The sequence below is a fragment of the Octopus sinensis genome, linkage group LG6 (assembly GCF_006345805.1).
Source record: "Octopus sinensis linkage group LG6, ASM634580v1, whole genome shotgun sequence".
In the NCBI taxonomy this organism is placed as follows: domain Eukaryota; kingdom Metazoa; phylum Mollusca; class Cephalopoda; order Octopoda; family Octopodidae; genus Octopus; species Octopus sinensis.
In genome coordinates, this window is record NC_043002.1 from 73,982,558 (window position 1) to 74,001,355 (window position 18,798).

General features: G+C 33.5%; 1 protein-coding gene across 21 annotated transcripts in view; it reads right to left on the reverse strand.

The window, feature by feature from the left end:
* LOC115212775 (amyloid-beta A4 precursor protein-binding family A member 2) overlaps window positions 1–18,798 on the reverse strand; it is a 248,648-nt gene that overhangs the window by 228,447 nt on the left and 1,403 nt on the right. The window contains exons 1-2 of one of the 21 annotated variants that reach the window (XM_036504002.1): window positions 12,363–12,478; window positions 5,180–5,473 (exon numbers count right to left, since the gene is read on the reverse strand). The exons of the other annotated variants lie outside the window; for them this stretch is intronic. The gene's annotated coding sequence lies outside the window, so the exon portion shown is untranslated. Of the gene's footprint in view, window positions 1–5,179; window positions 5,474–12,362; window positions 12,479–18,798 lie in introns of those variants that run through there. 21 annotated transcript variants of the gene reach the window in all.

Consider the following 18,798-nt stretch of genomic DNA (forward strand, 5'->3'; position numbering starts at 1 on the left):
AATATCTCACGATGTAAAAACTGTCAAAAGTTGTGTTTTCAAGAAAAACAATTTGTTAGACATTAAAAGATTCTTAATGAATTGATATGAAGGACTAAATATCTAATGAAATCTATTTTAACTAGATGTCAACTTACTCATTCAATGATTCTCTCCCTAATGAGTAATTTAACATCTAAGTCTTTGGTGATGATCCAAGGACTTAAGACTTACGGGACATTTTTATCTCTGCATTATGACAACTTAAAAATACACTAATAAACCAGTTGTTAAAAAGATTTTATAATCCTAAGTTAAAATTTCCCATTTTTCATCATTGTAACTTTACACTCACTTTTCATGCTGACTTGGGTAGGATGAGTCCTAATAGTCCAAATAAATTAATATTTTGCTTTCTTTCCTCCTAAATATGGCATCAAACCACTTCTTAGTTGTTTATTTTGACATGGCTTTTACAGCAGGATGCCCTTTCTAGCACCAACATTTAGAGTGTATCAGTTATAATTCATTGTGGTACCTCTTGATCCTATGTTGTCTCTGTTCAAAGTTTACTGGGTATGGTTTGTGACACCAGCACTAGTGAGGTTGCCTTGTATTTGACAATATAGTCTTCACTTTATTCAGGGCAATGTGACTAAGAGAATTGATAGGTAGAGGGTGTCTGAGGATGAACTAAGGTGGGAGAAGAAGAGTATGGTGGAGGAGATGAGTGAAGAAGAAAAGTATTTCTAGTATTGTCACTGAAGCATCATAATTTGGAAAGATACAGCAAGGTGAAGTTGTAGGGTATGGTAGTGGCAAAGTGGAGGGAGTATGGACAAATTTAATGGGCAACATAATACAGTATGAACAAATTTATGGACAACATAATACAGTAAATAGGAGTAAGGATGCTAGAGAGATGGAAGGATATTGCATATGCAAGAGTGACAGCTGACAGTGACTTAGCAGCTACAAATGAAGGCCCAAATGCAGATACATAATATATATCCCAATTTCCATTACTACCTCACTGTTTCAATGTACATTTTCCCAAACTCATACAGGTAACCAGGCCTTCTTCAACATCACATGTTGCCAATCAACATGGTCGCATGTCATCTTCATGAGATGAAATAACTTAAGATTGCTCTTCCTTTTGTTTCAAGTCTTCCTTAATCTCCCTCTTACACAATTACCATATTATCTACTATATGCATGACATGGCCATGCTAGCAGTCTTCTCTTACACGTTACATCTGATTTCTCTTATACCTTTTTTTTTCTTTATTTCTCACCTCATTTGTATTCTATCTTTCGTGTATACTAACAACACATCCAGCAAAGTATGCTTGTATTGTTTCTTCCTAGCAAGTCCTCTACTTATATCTTCCTGCTACACAGACCACACTTCATACACAAGTGTCATATAATCAACACAAAAAGCTCTTTGTTGCCAGTAGGGGTAATAGTTTTTATTCTGGCTACTACACTTTCCAAACATCTACCTGCTACACAACTAATTAAGCCACTAAGGTAACAAATGCTATCAATGACTTCTAGGGAGTTATTCAGACATTTGAGATCAAGTATTTCCTGAGTGCTCTAAGTGCGTACTGCCCCATTTGAGTGGTCTGAGAATTGAGCTCTACTTGCATATTGAATTAATCACTGAACATACTGCTGATTGCACTTCTATATAATGCTTGCATGGTCCTCACTAGCTTCCTTACCAATCACTATATCATAGAGCAAGCAACTTTGTCAAAGGCCCTTCCCAAGTCAACAAATGCAAGGTATAGAGGCTTATTCTCAGCAAAGAATTTCTCCTGCAGCTGCATCACTGGGAATGACATCAGTAGAACTCTTCCTGACACAAGGCTGAACAGCATCTCATTCAGGATAATCCTGTTCCTAATAAATTTTGAAATAATAAAGTTATGTATTGTCATAACTTTCATAACCTTGTCCAACAGTTTGTTGTCTTTGCAGTTTCCTCTCTCTCTCTAGTGCATTGTCTTTGCCCTATAGCAGGTTATTATGATAATACAAAACCAGTCATTGAACATGACACCCTGAGGATTTTAGTGTCTAGCCCATATTCTACTGTGCCAGATATTTTAAACAACCTTGAAACTATTCCCTATAGACCAGCTGATTTCCCTAACTTCATATCCTTAACTACTCTATCATACTGTTGTCAACTTGGATGCTAAACCTCTATTGGGTATACAAACACTCACTCCTATGCATTCTCCTCCACATTCAGCAGCTTTTCATAGTATCACTCCTCCACATTCAACAACCTCAAAAATTATTATAAAATTTAAATAAAATAAATTTATGCTTCCAATAATAAAAATATTAACAAAGCAAGAAAAATTTGATGAAATGACTATTGAAGTCTAAATGTAGAATCAAACTGTCCAACAAAATAATTATTCAGACTATGGTCTGAAATAAAACCAGTAGTGTCTGCATCACATTTAAAATGCCCTGCTGCCCATCACTCCTCACCAAGTTGGTTCCAATTTACATACTCCAACACTTTCCTTCTCTCTACCAGTATCATACCACAAACACACAATATGAAAACACCTCAACAACAAGGCTTCTGACCCTAACAACATCCTTTCTATTAGCTTCAAGCATTACACACTATTGCTAGTTCCAAATCTCTACAAAATTCTATCATATTTTTGGAAACATGCCAGAGTGTGTCCCATTCCTAAGAAGTACAGCATCTTAAAATCTGTTAATTGTTAATCTATCATATTCACTTCTAATATATCAAAAAAGAAAAAAGAAAAAAAACAGGAAACAATCATTAAGTAATCACCTTCAGTATCACAAGTCCATCTCCCACCTCAGTGACACATATGTGGCTTCTGTAGAGCCAAATTTATGGAGCTATGACCTATGTCACTATCCCACTTAACCTTGAGAAATATGGTAAAATCAATGTTGTTACAAAAACATTTGACCATGTCTGGTTGAATTAATCTGCCTGCCTATGAGGTTAATGGTGTACACTGATGGGATTCTTCTCTGACCCACACTATCAACTTGTGTGCATGAGGTTTGGTTATGTTCTCACATGCTTCTGTCAGTACATTAACAACCTATTTGCTCTCAACTTTGACAACTTTCACTCATACAGATGATACCAACCTTCATTCTTTCTTAACTTCTGCACAAAGATGTCACCCACATGCAACCTGGGTACTCCACATTAAACTTTCACTTTAACAAGATCTTAAAAACATTCCCCAGTGGATACATGACAATCTTGCCCCTTTCAACAGCACAAAGACACCATCATTGCACATATTAAGGAAACAATACTGCATCTCACACTCTAGATTTCAACAACATGCAAACCCTCAAAATTACTACAAATGCTAAGCCTCATAAATACTGGTGATTTTCTCTGGAGATTTTATTTTCATAAAATACCAAAAACTGCATCTCAAAGACTATCCCTCTTCTTTAGGGTTATAGAATACTTCAAATCTGATCAGCTACTGAATTTTCCTAAACTATATCTAAAAGAAAACCAATAAATTGATTGGTAAAGACTCCCTGACAACATACTCTAGCCTACCCACATGCTTAAATTATCACTACAACAATGGTCTCTGTTCCTTGGAACTAGCTACTTGCCTATGAGTTCCACTGAAGCCCATACAACACACTTATCACTTGCCCCCTAGGCTTTACACTTAACACCTATACCCAACTGTCCTTTCCTTAAATAACCCCATTGGAAATTCTTTCCACCCATGTTTCAGCAGCAAATGGTAACGTACAGATGTTAAAACTGATCATAAACCATATCAACCACATCAGTTTTGGGAAACCTGTGAAGAACATGGGCAATGTGACAGTAGAAAGGAAAAAACTTGTAAACTAATAAAAATTTAAAATTATGCAGTTGGGAAACTAAAACCCTGTGTTAGCAAACTTATTAATATTGATAATTTTATAATGCATTCTATAGCCCCAGGCCAGCCCTGATCAAGCAGGCCTAACACATGTAGCTTGTTTGTTTCATCTACTCATTTTTAAAACAGTAGAGTTTTTAAAATGTCAGCTATTTTTAGCAGGTCAAGTAACTGTATAGAGGCTTCATTTTGGCTAGATTATAATCAACCAGTTAAAATATCATGCAGTTTAATTCAAATTTCAGTTATCTATAACACTGCAACATTTCTAATCCATTTTTCAAATACCAAGTGGTTTTTGTTTCATTCATTTTTTATTATAACTATATTTCTAGATATATATAAGCAACATTAATTCCTAATTCTTTTCACAATTCACTCAACTACTCCTTACATTTTTCATTACCCAATACATGATATTATTTAGCTTTACAGTATATATACATCTGATTATATATACATGAGCTTTCTTTATTATGGAGTGCCTACCAAGCTATGACCTAGTTTTAATCCTTGATTGAGATATTTCTATTCACATCATACTTTATGTATAGCTATAATCAATGTAAGATAAACTGCATCAAACTAATTTTCCTGGACACACTACATAAAAACAAAAACTTCAGCCATGTCTCAATAAGAATGCAAGAAGCTATGAATTTCAAGTAATATTACAAAGAATATGTCCAACAAAGTAAATTGACACACAAGCATTAAGATTGTGTAATCTGACATACCAGGCTCATCACTGCCATGATGTGGATCAAATGGTAATAAAATTTGATACAAGCACTTTATATTGGTTTCTATCAACATAAAGGTTGGTTACACCCATCAAGACTAAGCAAAACCATACTATGTCATTCATAATAAAGTATTGCTATATGAAAAATGTTAAACACTGGTAATAGCTCACGAATAAGTGTAAACTTGAGAAACTTTTGTCATAGCCTGAATAACTTTTGCAAATAGATTTCTCATTGACCAAGATTATCAAAGACCTCGATAATATAAGACAGATTTATTTATTAGAACCAAGAACTTCTCTTTCAACTGTCTCACATGGATCATAATATTAATGGTAAATATTTTACTTCAAAATCTGGCTGCATCATAACCAACATGCACTGACTCCCAACTTAACTCATTAATTTTAAGTTCTGGTAATTTTCCTTCTTCAGCTTGCCCTATTTACACTTGGTGTCATCTTTGGGAATATATTTGATAAAAAAAAAATTAACTAATATAACACCAACCTATTCTGATGCCTTTATCTTAGCAGCATCCATATCTGAAGGTTCTGTAGCTTTCTCTATTACCATGTATTTTTCTTCCCTAAATAGTCTCTTACTATTTCTACAGATGACCTCTGTTGACTCAACTGGTAGCAGACTTAATATCCCATGCATACACTTTCTTCAGTAATTGCTCATAGAAAGGTTTGCAACTCTCCTTTTCAATGTCACTGATAGCCCACTTAACTTCGAAGTATAGTTCCTTGCTATCTTCTATGTTCCAGTAACCGTTTTTAGAAATTTGTGTGTACAAATCTAATTAGAAAATAGAATGAACCAGTCAATAGAAATCATTTAGTAAATAGTAAAAAATTCAATTACACTGAAGGGATATAAAGAGAAAACAAAAGGAATAAAAATGAAGACATTTCTTTTGATCACTTAGAGAGTGTGGTACTGGAATGGATCCCAACATATAAATAAGCATGTGCATTGTTAGCAGATATTCCAAAGAATGTCAAAGAGCCACACTTCACATTCATTTTGCTATGGGATGCCAGAAGGAAAGTTAGCACCTCAATATGGCCAGCTTATAGGTTAGGGTTTACAGCAGTGAACTATACTAGTCTTGCTTGAACTAATAAAAAAAATAAAATAAAAGCATTTAAAACTAATTCAGAAAGAAAAAATATAATACAAAATGTAAAGTATGAAGCCACTGAACAAAATGTAAAGTATGAAGCCACTGAATAAACTGTATTTACACTTTTACTCTTATTTGCTTCAGTCATTTGACTGTGGTCATGCTGAAGCACTGCATTTAGTCGAACTAATCGACCCCAGGACTCATTCTTTGTAAGCTTAGTACTTATTCTATCAGTCTCTTGTGCCAAACCACTAATTACAGGTTATAATTCTTAACAGGAGTTTCATTTGCTTTGCAAATAATTTGAAACTAATATTTCAGAAATACGAGTTATCGGTGAGATGACTGTCTGTTCAAAATTGATAGCCATATTAAATTTTACATCATTTAAAATGTTAACTCGTTAGCATTCAGATTACTCTACCAAATGTAATGCTTATTTATTTACATTATTTTGAATTAATTGTAGCTTATCTTGTAGCTTTGAGATTTTGTTGATCTGATTGCTTCCATTTAGAGTAACATTGTAGGGTAGGTACAAGAGGTTGAATCTGGCCAATTTTAACATAAAACAAGATAGAATGTTTGAGCTAGATATGACTGGTTAAAATGCTAAAGAGTTAAAGCTTTAATTTAAAAACTCAGGTCTTGGTCTAACCAGTTGCATAACACAAGCCTTTGTTACAAATTTTAATTGGTTACTTCTATAGGGTTTCTAACCTAAAGCTATCATATGCTGTTTGTAAGTTAATTAGGTCATTAACTAAAGACCACAAGTTGTCATAAATATCATCACCAAAAAATAATTTAAACTGCCAAATATTAAAGCAGTATAAAATTCAGCTACAAATTTTGTTTATTAAAGTATAAAACTGTTTTCAAAATCAAATTCCTTTTCCTGTAATTCTGTTACACCAAACATTTCAAAATATTGAATGATGTGTCGTTGAAATTACATTGCTGCTGCCACTTCACACTGCTTTCAGTATTTCTATTTATCTGTTAAACTCCTCTCTAATCTATATGGGATAGTTCCAATATGGGAAAATAGTATTATCACAACTAGGCACATACATGACTGTGAGGTAAGAAGTTTGCTTCCCAACCACATGATTCTAGATTTTGTTCCACTGGGATGTCTTCTACTGAAAGCCCCAAGTCAACCAAAGCTTTGTGAGTGGATTTGGCAGACTTGTTCATGTGTATGTATGTAAACACACCCACACCCCCAAATGTATATATGTGCCTGTGAGGGAGGGTATATATGCTTGTATCTCTCTGCTTTGTCATCGCATGATAGTCATAAAACAGTTGTTACTAAAATGCAAGCAGTGTCATTCATTTCCAATATTCTCCGGGAACATGTCTGGTCACAGGAAAATATTACCTTGCTTGGAAATAGTTGAGGATTGGTGACAGGAAGAGCAGCTGGTGGTAAAAAAAGCTGTCTCAATAAACTCTATCTGACCCATGCAAACAAGGAAAGGTAGAGGTTATGATGATGGTGGTGGTGACACACTATTCCAACTTTAAAGAAAGACATCAGTAAAGCTTAATGCTCTATTTTCCAGTTAACTACTCATCACTAAAGAAAATAGTACTGAAAAATAACACAAAATGTGTGATCAATCAGCTACCCTACAAGGGGGAAAGCTTATTTTTGCTAAACAAGACCGCTCGTATTTACACATTCATGGTTTTCCCACAAACACCTGTTCTATTCAATCTCTGAATGTACAAACTTCCAACACATTAACTCAACTCTACGTGGACAAATCCCCAACTGTTAACATAACAAGTTAACAGTTAGACATAACTAACACTGTACTCTTAAATTAAGAGAATGCACCACTTCATGCCATGCCACAGGCAACTATGTTAATATCTCAATACCCATAATGACTAAAAACTCTAAGCATTACATCCAACATTGCCATAATATTACATCCAACAGTAGTGTCATGGCCATAATATGCAAAGAACATAAACAAAATATAAAAATGTACCTCCTTATAATCCACTCACCAGCACAATATTTGGCAAAAATAAGGAAAAAAAAAAATTTAAGTTCATTGAGTTATGTCAGACCCTCCCACCCTTAACCTTTCTCACAATTAACTACAATAAAAAAAAGACTTACAAAAAATACTACCATAATCAGATAATGAATCCATTTTTCAGATATGCCATATACATCAAAACCAAGGTACTTAAAACTCAAATCTACTTAGATGTCTGACATGTATTTGAGGATGTAGAAGGTCAAAACACAGGCAACTATAAATATAACCATTGGAAAACATGCAAATGCATTAACAAAACCCTGAACACTACCACAATACCATTCAAAATTTATTATAGTCCTTCATTCAATCCCAGACTGCAAACATACATGCACATTAAAAGTGCAACAAAATCAATTTTCTCTCATAGCCTTAACTTGAACTGGGTCAACTGCCTTAAAAGGCCAGTTGGTTCGCTATTTTTGTTAGAAAGACAAAATAGATTTCTTCATATATAGGTGGGGCTTAAAAACTGTATACCAGTATTCCAATAAATAAGACATTAGAGTAGGGTACCTTTCCCTTCAAAATATTCCCTTTGAGAAAGTACACAGCATCCTAGCACATCTTTCATGCTTCAAAAGCATCAAGGAAGTCCTCTTCCTGAAGTGGGATTCCTTCAAATTCAAATCTATTCTGGGAAACACGGTGAAGTCAGGCAAGTACAGAGGATGTGGCACAATCTCCATTTTGTTCTTTATCAAAAACTACATAATGAATATTAATGTGAATCAACAGCCCACTGTTGTTGCACTATAATTCTGTTTTTTTTTCTTTCATTGTGTATCTTAGATCAAGTATCTCAAAACACAACAGGATATGTCAGAATTCCTTGTATCACTGGCAGGTACAAATTCTCAGTGAATACTGCATTTGAAGTGATATAAAACAATGAGCATGTTCTTCACTACAAACCTGCCATGCTTTCTTTAATCTTTGTGTCAGTGGGCTCTTACACTGTCATTTTGTTTTTGGACAATAGTCATAAACTCAACTTTCATGATCCATGATGACTAAGAATGAAAGCCTTCTCTTAAAACTCAAGGCACACATCAAAATGCTCCTACTTTTGATCAAGAATCAGGTTGGGTGGTGGAGACTAACTTTGCAACAATACAATGCATGCTCAAGTTTTCCATGAGAATCTCCTGTAGCAAGCATGAGAACTAACTCTAGTTACATGAGGGAGTTAGCTGATTGACTATTCAACATCTCTCCTCGTGGATGAATTCACAATTTATTTTCCACATTTTCTGGCATTTTGCTAGTGATTGATCACCCTGAATGCTCATTAACTAGAAAACTCAATAGCTATTGAAATACATGTGCCAATCAAAAACCTATATTGATTTAAAGAATGTTCACTTAAAGCCTGACAAAGCACTTCAAGGGGCTGTCAAGTTTCTTGCAAAATTTGACACAACCATGTGGCTTTAATTCATCAGTCATGGTAAAAATTGAAGAGCTGTTCTAACATAACATTAGAAAATCTCATAGCTCAACATGAGTAACATCTTGTATACTCTGTCTACTGAAATTCAGATTTTTAACAGTATTTTAATATCACCTTTATTCTTTTTGTATCTCTTTAAAATGTATCATTTTAAGTGTAATGCATCAAAAAGCTTGATCTCCAAAATGCTAACACCATTTTAATGAATCCTAATAACAAACATTGCCAAACAAAATTTGTTTTATGCTGTTCTCCTTTAATGAGCAGCCACTATTGAAAAGAACATTGTTTTTAACTCTAAAGTTCATGCTATAAACTAGAACTTGCAGACATTCATAAATATTTAATATTCTACACAAAATGAAAATTGTTCTACTAGCACATCAGAACAATCAAATTAACAAAATAGTTCCAAGTAACCATTTCACTTAAAAGCTTAACCTGAGTGCAGAAAATTTCAGTTTATAAACTTCAATCAATATCAACATCTATGTCTGCTTTTCTATGCTACCATGCACTGGACAGATTTTTCTGAGGCAGGACGCTCTACCTGATGTGAACCCTTTTAGTTGCTTCTTATGACATACAACCATAAAAGAAAAATACCAACAGTAATAAAACAGTAGTTTTTAGAGTATACATTAATTTCCATGACAATAAGACAAGTTTCCAGCTGCAATATTTTGCTTAACTAGTAAAACAACAATAAAAATAGTTGGTACCTTTTATGTCATTTGTAATCTATAACCAGGTCAAGTTAACCAATCAAATATTTGATAATGACTCAGCTTAGCACACTAGATATGGAATAAGCCAACAAGGGAATCTATCTCATATAAATAGCAGCCAAATTTCCTCAAATCACATCCTATCAATTTAAAAACAAAAAAAAAGATGTACTTGACAACATAGTCCCAGTTATACAAAATAATGGGAAAGTTGGCAGCTGAAAAGCCTTTGATTATAGTCTGTTCAACAAAGCTATATCTGGGGTATGAGGTTAAACAACAATAGGACAATCAAACTTTTCATAATTATTCCAATGACTTCTATGAGGGTTTATGTAGGAAAATTCATTTCAAAGAAATGATCACTATAATTTACTCTAATGTGATCCATTGCTAATTCATAACCTTAAAATATTTGCATTCCTACTATGAACAGCTAAAATACTACCTTAATTAACAACATTTAGAAACCCTACCCATAGCATTCACTATTGGATATAACTGCATTGGACTGGGCTCAGGGCTGATAGCTCCCAATATGCAACAAAGCTTATACACAGATATTTGATAAAGAACTAGCAAAAAATGATAACATTTTCAAGCCATTTAAATAATAAATTCTTCTAAGAGAAAAGTTCAGACATGATTGGGATAGTATTGACATAGTTTGTTTTGATCAAGGCAAGTGAAGAAGCTGTCTCACAATCTAAGAAATTCAATTGTGATAGATTAGCTAACAAATATTCTATGGATCAACTGCACCTTTAGCTTGCAGGGTGGTCACTCAAGACATTCAAAATTTGCTCAATTTGTCATATTCATAGGATATCACCTTATCAAATCTTATTTTCTCTAAGATGTTAAGATGTAATTTAGTGAAGATTTGGCTAGTTCTAGAAGGTTAAGCGATCATGTTGATGCTCCTAGTTGGCTAGTTAGTCCATACTTATCGTTTAACCACATGCCTGCTCTAATTAAGTACACCTATGATCAAAGTAGTACACCCATTATCACCTGTTTTTTTCTTTAAGATGGCATGGTGTAGTTTGAAAAGAATTTGACTATTTCTGATAGGTTGAGCAAGCCTGTAGAGGTGGTTCTGTTCACCCATCACCTCACACTTCAAAGATGAAGGTTATAAATACTGGAAATTAAGGTTTTAGATTCATAATGTTGGTTTAGATGAGGATGGTATGGTTAAGTTCACATTGCAACCACATGGTTTCAGGTTCAACTCCACTGCATAGCACATTGGGTGTCTTCTATTATAGTCTCAGATTGATCAATATCTAGAAAGTCTCTTGTGAAAAAACATGTCCAGCAATGGGGAAATATTACCTTCCTTGAAAACAAGTGATAGCTGGTGACAAGAAGGGCATCTGGCTATAGAAAATCTACCTCAACAAACTCCATCTGACTGATGCAAGTATGGAAAGTCATCATCATTTAAGTTCCATTTCCATGCTGGCATCAACTGGATAGTTTGGCAGGAACTGGCCAGTTAAGGAGCTGCCCAGGTTTCAATTGTCTATTTTGACATGGTTTCTATGTTTGGATGCCCTTCCTAATGCCAACCACTTCAGAGTGTACTGGATGCTTTTTATGTGGCACTAGCATGGACACTTTTACATGGCACCATCATGGGAAAAGTGAACATTTAAGGATGATGATGATGTGTCTAACATTCTTGATCTCTACTCTATTTTATGCTGCTCTGAAAGTATGAAAGACAAAGTTGACCTCAGCAAGGTCTTAACTCAGAGCACAAAGCATTTTGTCCTACACTCTCCCAAACTAAGACAAATAAAAATTGATGGAATAGTCACATCATTGATAAAGCAACATTCAATAAAATGAAGGGATGGAACCCTGAAACAATTATTCAATCACGCAAAGCCTAGATGTTTACCTATGGCTCAACTAAAACCTCTAGTTTTACTTCAGAACCATTCACGACACAATCCATCATATTTGTAGGATATTTTTTTTTTAACTAAATCAATGAATAACTGGCAGCTATTTACTAGGTCATGAAACAGTTTCTTCACTTGTTTTGATTAAAATAAAACTATGTCAATACTCTTTCAACAGTAAAAGATGATTTAATCACAAAACAATTCCTTGAAGTATTATAAACATTGGTAATTTATGTTAAAATAATCAATCAGCCATGATATAAAAACAGTAATAAACCTATGAAACAAATACTATTTTGTATACAGGAACAAGCTGAAGAAATTTTAGAGTTTGTAAAAATCAGATATCATTGAGAATGTTGATGGCTTCACAAGAGTTTCACAGTTAGTCGCAATACCTTAGAAAAAGAGTTGTGTTCATTACTGTGTGAACCTACAGAGTCTATATTCAATATCTACTAATGGAGCAATACTGAGAAACTTGAAAAGACCATGCTTCCTTCCAAAACTAGATCTTAAAATGAGCTATCATTGAGCAGAATTAGATCTATTGTGACATCATAACATTTGCTTCTTCCAGAGGATATCAGTAAAGAGTTTCAGGAAATCATGTGTAGACTTTTCAAGTCTGATGTAAGTAATATAGCAGCTGATATTGTAGTTTATGATAGGCTAAAATCATGTATTTTTGATGAGAGACTATTTAGGTTTCACTATTTAAAATCAAAGAATCCAATGGAGGATGAGATTAATGTTGTAATTTATTTTGGAATTTATTCAAATGTCTTGAGAGCTTCATACCATATTTAGACACTAAGATAGATCTAATACAAAACTTTAAAAAAAAAAAAGACATTTCTGATGAGTGGTATCAGAAGTTGAAGGTATGCATAACATTCTATGTTGATAGACAACTCCAGGATTAAATGTTACATTATTTCTAGCATATTTACATACAAAACACCGAACATATTCAGTGACCCTCAACTATTATTAACATTATTTAGTGGAACGGGAAAGCCTTCATCAAGAATAATTTTATGGAGATTATAAGTGTATATGTTAATTGTAGGGTCTCAGTCTACTGAGACCCTACAATTAACATATACACTTTAAAAAAAAAAGCATCCTTAATCCAGATTATCTGTCATCTCAACCACCAATAACGATAATGTATGTTGATAAGGACCACTGGGAACAATAATTTTGTAATTATGGAGTTTCTACAAAGGCATTGAGCACTACCACAATCCCTCTGATTAATAAAGATTTTTTTTTCATAAAGCAGAGAATAAATATCAAAATGACTAGTTTCTGACTTATAAATCTTTTTAGAGTTTGTTTATCTCTACTACCATGACAGATAAAATATATTACTGCTGTGCTGGTGTATTACTATATATACATTTGTACAAGAACTCACCATTTTTCTCTCTTTAAGTTTCTCTCATCATCTAAGTGACTAGGCTATGCTGTAGCATAGCTAATTACTGTTTCCTCACCTCCTCCATCACCAAATTTTTCTCTAAAACTCACCTTTAAGTATATTCATTAGTACACTTTATCACCCAGTTTTACATCACCACCTATTCCTTGTGTACCTTGGCTGGAATGATAGCCACTCTATTGCAAGCATTTGAACTATCCTGCAGCCTGAGACTAGCTCCAGATCATGGGGTTTTTTTTGTGTTTGTGTGTACTTTTTTTTTTACCACCAGACTTAGAAGTACACTAGGCATTTCTTGCTTTACAAAACCTGATCAGTTAATAGTCAATAGTCAAATATTAAACAGAACACTAAAAAATTCAAAATGGAAAATCTGACCAATAACAAACAAACCAGTCAACACAACTCAGATTAGGACTTGACCTTTTGAACTCATGAGTTCACTTTAGCAGCTTGTTAATTAGAAAAAAATATTGTTACTTCCAACTCTAAACCCGAAATCATATATGGTTGCTCACTTTAGCCAATTCCAGAAGTATAGTTAAATGAAAATACACCTACTAAAGCATACTTACAGGTTCAGAGGGTTAATCAGGATAGAATTACAATGATACACCATCAGCATTACTGCACTTTGCGAATCCTCTAGCAGACAAGGAGCTATACCAATTTCTAGAGATGTCTAACAATAGCTGACATGGAATGTTATTAAGTTGTTAAACTCCAAACATTTATTTATCCCATGCAATATTGCACTGATCAATAAGAAATGCTATCTATCCAACATTTGCATGTTTAATCTCACAATGACTAACTGATTTAGTTATGGAGCAGTTTTATGCTAATCAAGGCCTGCAAAAAGTATTGATGCCACAGCACTAAAAAAAATAAATAAATAAATAAAATAAAATAAAAACTAGAAATCAATTATTCACACTCATCCAGTACAATTTGAAACACAGAAATAAGTAAAAAGCAGAACTGGCTCTAGAACATAGTGTGTAACACAACAAAGAAAGTTCTCTTAATGTCAAAGAAAAACAGACAGAAAGATTTGCAAAAGTATCACACAGACTGTCAGTACTCATCAAAAAAAAGCACTTTGCAAAACAGCAAATACTGAACAGAAATATCTCAATTCACAAATCAGCTTTTACTAAGCTTGTAAGATTCAAAGCAGATAAAAAAAAATTAAAAAAAGCATCTGCTAACAATGCTCAAAAGAGAAATCACAAGAGATTCAAATATTCATGATACAAAAGCTTCTTACAGGCAGGAAAAAAACTAGTTGTTAGTTCCATTTTCCAAGTGTTGAACAATTCAGTAATTATGTAACACACATAAGTGAGAGATAAGTCCTTTCTAAGGTACTAAAGAAAGACTTAGCAGAAAATTTTGAATCAACAATTTCAACAAAAATATAATGCTATGTAGCAAAAATTAACCATGTACATGATGTAGAAGAAATTATTCTCAGCAGGAAATCTGGAGTATATTCCAAAACTTCAAGTAGAGATAGTATTCCAGAAACTTTCCTTAGACCTATTTCATGAGCTTTTTATGCAGCTAACAAATAGACTTCTCAATACAGCCAAATAATGCCTTGCTTTCCAACAATTTACAAACAGATGGGTAATAGTGGAATCTTCCTACCCAATCTAAATTCTCACCAAAATAATGTAATGTTACATAGATGTCTTTACTAACACTTTCAATCCCACTCAAGCCCCTATTAAAGCAATCATATCAAAATATTGACAAACATTATTATTACACAACTCAGAAATGATTTCAATAAGTTGTATCATAGTTTCATGTGATTTTATTGAACCCCAATATATTCTAAATTACTTTGAAAATCAAAGCACATAAGCTGTCTATTCTTGTTAGGACACAAAAATGTTAAAACCACTCTGCCATATGCTACAAAAGTGCATCAAGTAAAATGTTGGCATCAAAAGAATTTCTTGCCCTGACTAAAATGCTTGCCACCATTTCCTTTGATAAATTCTAGACTATCTTGGCAAAAACATAGACGTAAGAGCAAGAAGGTTTATTAGACTGGTAACAGTCCAAAAGTTTTCTCATAAATGAAGGTTTGCATCACCACCACAATCTTGTTTACATTCTTATTAGCTTGCATAAACCTCTGCAAAATCAAAGAAGAAAAAATATATATATATTTCCAATCCAAAAATAGTAACATCCAGGCCCAATGATTTCAGATCGTTTTCATATAGAGATAACGAGTTTCAAAGCCTTGTTGACAAGTTTTCAACTACAATATACTTTTGCTAGTTCTATGACACTAGTTAGTCTTCTGGAGAACTGACAAAAATAAAAATAATAAAATGATTTTATACCAGCAAGGAAAACGGGCGTAAAAAGAATGAATGATGAATTTTGGGATTATCAGCAGAAGCAAGAAAACTGAGATTAATGTACCAACCACCACTAAACATGCCATAATCAAAGTAGTTTGGGGAATAAACACTAAAGCCTTGACCTATCTATTTGATTGATAATCAACAACTGAATAATATTTAACTATCTCAATGGGAATGTCTGGAACAGTCACAAATTTGCGACCACCAAACGCACTTCTGTCTAAAGATGAAAGCAGGAGTCTCAGAAGCTGTCGCATATACCAACTGGAAGCTTTTCCATTGCTTTCTCAAAATCCTACCGAGGGTGGAAAAGGTTGAAAGAATGCAATTCAGGTGAATCCTAAAACACTTATGTATATAAAACGGATCTCTTATAAATAAATAAATAAACCTAAATTGATTTGTTATTTATCACCACCTGTTCAAGTAAGGCCTCGTATACTTCAACAGACATTCTATAAACTTCCTGTCGATTACAGCTGATTTTGGTCGTGTTCCGCAAACTGAAAACGCTACGCTAACAAATCCAGCGATGACTTTCCAAATTAAATTTACATCCGTGTAGGATTGAAATGAAAATTTTAACTGCATTTTTTCTCTGAAATATTAAGATCGCTTAACTGTAGAGATTGAAGAATCTTATCTAAAGGATAAACGTGATGAGAGATATAAATATATATATATATATATATATATATAAACGAATTTCAGCTTCACACAGGGTCAATGTTTTCACTAAATTTCTCTTGTTTATTAACTAATACCTTCATTGCTCAAAACAAACCTCCGATGAAAGGAGATGGCGTGGATAATTGATAAAGCAACAGATTACATTTTTAAATGTAGTTAGTATTGTTATCTTCAATTCTCACCGGTATTGACGTTTCTTCAACAAAAGTCGATAAAAGGATTCAATTGACTTATCTTCTTTGTACCTTTTATAAGACTGGGCCGGTGCAAAAAAAAAAAAAATTATTGGAAATGGTTCTGGTGGTGGAGGTAGTAGAATAGCACAAGTCTAAATGTCTTTAGTGCTCAGTTTTACCCTCCTCTAGATTCTGAGTTCGGATCTCGCTGAGATCGCTGAATATAAGTTTCAGTAAGATCCTAGTCAAGATGGCCAAATAAGCATCAGTAGTTAACTGTTCAGCATCAAGTTAGCTCTCACTGAGTGGACATGATCAAAATTGTTCCAACCATGCCTTGTACATCCTTCCCAAGTATTACGTGTCATGGAATACATTATCCAAATGTATACTTTTCATTTAGCTTCTATTTCTAGCAGTTCAAGCGACCAGTTACAGGTAGATTCAATCAACCACTTCTTATAAATACTGACCCTGCGCAAAAGGTTAGTCGTAATAATGCAGACTAAATGAATTAAGTTCCCGTTCAACTGCTGTTTAGAGTCGATAAAATATCAGTAATATACTGATATCGATCAACTGTATTCTCTTTTTAAATGACTTGCCAGAAGAAATCGTTATCATCCTCAATATTTTTTAAGACCACGTTTTTTTATTTAAATTTTACAATTGTTAAAGTTAAACGAAATAAATAAATGTCATAACAGGTCACTTAGGATTTATTAAACACGAAAAATCTGAGTAGGAAGGATAAACCCTCTTAAAGTAGGTAGTTTAAATGAAACTGATTTGGTATCAAACTGATGTGTGTGTGTGTGTGTGTGTGTGTATATATATATATATAACGGGAAGCTTTATGAAAATAGACAAAAGACGAAGGCAGGTTTACGGAAATAAACAAAAGATTTACTGACTATATATATATATATATATATATAGTCAGTAAATCATAATAAATCCGAGAAAGAAGCACACTAAGTTATAGAGCAGTAGAATATATAAAGATAGATATGGCCGGTCTATGGGGTTACCCTGTGTTCCACGTCCATAAAGCGCTTAGTTTTACAGCGTTTCTTCAGACCCTAAACCTGTTGGACTATGGCCTCAGAAGCCAACGGGATTAGGGTCTAAAGGAACGCAGTAAAGCTAAGCGTTTTATGGACGTGAAACCCAGGGTAACCCCATAGACTGGCTATATCTACCTTTATATCTATCTATCTATGAGAGAGCGCAAGTGAAGATATAACATTACCGGTAATTAAAATTGGAAGGCATGTTCAATACTTCAGCAATCCGATTTGAAAACAGAAACATATCATATTTCGCACATATTTTAAAAAATCCTTGTTCTCTACTTCGACTTTCAACTTCAGAATGCAATAGTCTGAACACTCATTGAGGTCATATTTATATTGCAATTCATCTCTCTGGGAAGAACGTTTGGAATTCTCATCACTATGTCAACAGATAAAAATCGTGATAACTACCGAAGGCTGTGATCATCTCGTGATGCAATGTAAATGCTAAAAAGACCACTTGTGGATTGCTTAAACGCATTAAACATCTAAGATGGTCTGACCCATTCGTATAAAACCCTTCCAGATTAATACATCAAGCAGCCTTAAAATATGCAGCTAAAATGTTAAAGCATATGTATGCGACACATTCATACATGCAAAAATTGTAATTATAAACGGTTTAATCCTACGGGAAATGTATATTTTATATATATATATATATATATATATATATATATAAGCTGTGTCAATGAAACGTTCACGTTTTAAGCGAAGATACGCATTCGATATTATTTTATATTTCTTTCTTTTAAATGGATGTAGCTAACTGTACTCCGGACAAAAGATGTAATGTACAATAAAAATGTAAACTCCTAAATATATCTAGGCTTAAACAGTATAAGGTACTGTTTAATTTGAATAAATTCGAAAAGAATATTGAACAAAATGACGGCAACCTGAGATTTTTTTTTCTATCCATTGATGTGTAATCGTTGTTTTGTTTTGTTTAATCCGACTCTGATAAAAAAGTATAATCGTTAATACATAGTACTGAATGCATATTGTTAGGAATGAAACAATACTTAGTCTTTTGGGTAAATTATTTATATAAATAT